This window comes from Stenella coeruleoalba (assembly GCF_951394435.1).
Source record: "Stenella coeruleoalba genome assembly, contig: scaffold_75, whole genome shotgun sequence".
NCBI classification, from domain to species: domain Eukaryota; kingdom Metazoa; phylum Chordata; class Mammalia; order Artiodactyla; family Delphinidae; genus Stenella; species Stenella coeruleoalba.
In genome coordinates this window covers 500,690-503,662 of record NW_027646298.1, presented here as the reverse complement: position 1 = coordinate 503,662, position 2,973 = coordinate 500,690, and positions in this window count along the sequence as shown.

Sequence of the window (2,973 nt, the reverse complement as noted above, 5' to 3'; positions counted from 1 at the left end):
AGCACCAAAAAACACAGTGTATAAACTATTTGAAAGAAAAACGCAGGGGAGCCACTGCACGGGCTGATGAACTACACATCCGTTAATTCCCCTGGTTTTCTTTGTCTGCTTCCAAAGTAAGGGAAAATAGTCAAAATCACCATGGAAGGCTTGACTAGACACTTTAGAGAAGGCATAGCTCCATGGTGAAACAAACTTGACATGTACTCAGTTGGTAGAAATAGTAAATGCATTTTAATCCTTGGAGGTTTAAAAAATTCAATTTCTTGGCTTTCTAGAGAGGTTGTAATCCATGTACATGGTTGAAGGTCCTGAAAATTGCATTACATTGTGCCCTGCACCGCCTCCCCCTCTTTGCCCAGGAGCCCCTGCCCTCCACAGGTAGCCATGCATCTGGTTTCCCACTGCAAACTTCCAGAGTGTCTTTATGTGCATACAAGCAAATATGAATATACATTTCTCCTTGGCACCCTAATTAAAAAGACAAATAGTAGAACGCTAGGCACGGTGCTGTTATGGCTTGCTTTTATTCATTTGACAGTATCTTGCAAATTGTCCTCTATCAAGACATCGTTTCCTGCACGACAGTGCACTGAATGGATGACGTACTATAATGCACTTTGCCAATCCACGTTGGGATGCACGCTGATATTCAATAATCTGTTTATATTACAAACAATGCAGCAATGCATAACTCTGCTGCTAGCAAATGTGTAAGGTATGTTTCTAAAGGATTTATAAACTGCAGTGTTTTTAACAGAGCATTTGATAAGATACTCTGTTGCTGAATCCTTCTGTGGAGACTAGCAATGAGCCTTTCTCTTTCTGTAAACTGCAACTTATCAGATCCCCCCACATATCTTTAAGAATGCTTTCCAGCCTCTTGTACCATTCAGAAACCCTCCATAATCTGCTCAGCACCTCTTTTTATTCTCACACACGTTACAACCTTACCTGGCACATACCTGCTGTCTCCACCTTGCTCTCTGCCCATTTAGCAGGATTTAGAAATACTGAAAACCCCTCTTTGATCATCCCCAATTAGACAGCTTCTGTGTGACTCAACTGTTTTATCACTAATTACAAACAATGGTAATTACAATGCTGTTGAGTAACAATAGTAATTTTCAGTTCTGTAGATCTCGGAATTTCACTTCACCAGTGTCTACACTAGTGGATCTCAAAACAAATTCTCAAGTCACTGAAATTGTTTCTTGCCACGACAACGCTGTATGGTCATCTAGTCGTCCTTGCAGCAGCAGACGCCAGGTAACAACCAAATGGAGGAAAAACCACCGGGATAGATCTGGATGGCACGGAAGAGAAGATGCGCCTCCACCCGTCCGAACTCATCCCCTCTGGCCCACCACAGGTCCCATTTCTCTCCCCGGGTTGTCTCCTTGTCCACACGCGCATTCAGAGGCAATTCCGGTACGAGATTCTCACGAGGAGCCTCTGACAACCGCGCCCACGCAGGACCGCGCATCGCCTCATGCCTCCTCACGACCATCACCAGACGCCCCAGGCACCTTCCCATTTCCCCATTTGTTAGGCTTCTCCAACCACGAAGCCACAGGCGGAACCGTGGCTGCGCCTGGAGCGCCCTCCCCTCTCGCCGCGACTGTCCTTGCTTTCACCTGTGGTGAGAGCACCTGATGCACACAAGCGCTTCGCCGACGAGGCCAACAGAAGTGGGGACGCCGGGCGCTCCCCCGTAGACGCAGTTCGGCTTGCAGGGTAATACCGTCTGCGGAGCCGCATGACCGCTTCTTGCGGTTTTCGGAGAAAGTGGCCGCAGGGGAGGAGCTCCACCACGGCGACGGCACCGGGACGCACCGTTTTCGCAAGGCGGCCAAGAAGCAGCACCGGGCGTCCTATTGGACGGGGCGTGGCGGTCCCGTGTGAAGGAGGACGTGAAGGCCGAGGTCGCACTTCCAGTGCCTCCTCCTTACGCCACTCGGGCCCTACACACTGCGGAGAAAAACATATTTGGGAAAAAGGGCGAACGGGATCAAGAGAGAAGGCCGGGGGAAACTTGGCGGCGTCCACGTCCGTAGGAGACTTAGAACCACTCTCAGGCGACACTTTGAAAGCGGAAGTACGACCACCGGGCCACACGGACGACTCCGGGGATGGATACCCCCTCTTGACCACGTGCTTCAATGTGGGCGTTTCACGCGCAAGGGACACAAGGGAGTGCCGGTCGAACCGCCCAGACCCACCACTCAAGAACTTCTAGGGAGCACAGCGCCGTCCTCACACTACGAATGTCTGCCCGTCCAAATCCCGCGAGAGCAGCAAGCGCCCATGCGCCGGAGACCGGGACCCAAGCGCTCCATCCAACATGCTCCTCGGGCCCTCCAGCAGCCTCAGCGCCCGTGCCCGGTGCGTTCACCACGTCCGTAGTGGGACGCTCGTGGACCGAAGTGGTAGAAAATGAACGCCCCTAAAGTGACTGAGAAGGACGGACCATCAAGACTCAGGCGCTACGGAGGGCTCGCAAGACCTCTCCCTACACAACGCGGCGGGCGGCACAGGTAGAGTCGAGTCCGCTCAGTTCCCGTGGCTGGAGGGGCACGGGCGGTTGCTGGTCGACCAAGCTAGGCAACCCTCACAGCTCACTAGGGAGCGAGAAAACGATCACACCCTCGCATACCTACACACCCAATCTCCAGCGAACGCAGGAGGAGCCCATGCCCCGGGACCACCGGGACAGTCGCCACACGCATAGCCGGGCTCCCGGAACGCTGCCTCGCGCCCGGCGTCCGAATGTCAGCCCTCGCGAAGATCGCCGAAGCTCCGGAGACAAGGGACGATATAAAAGCGGCCGCCAGGTGGCGCCCGACCACCGGCTCGAACGTCCCCGGGCCGGATCCCGATCGCCGAACGGCGAGGGTGCAGTGCCGGCCGCCCAAACGCCCGAGCTCGTCTCCGGGAGTCCGCCTCGGAGCTAGTGCCCGGGTCGGCACGACA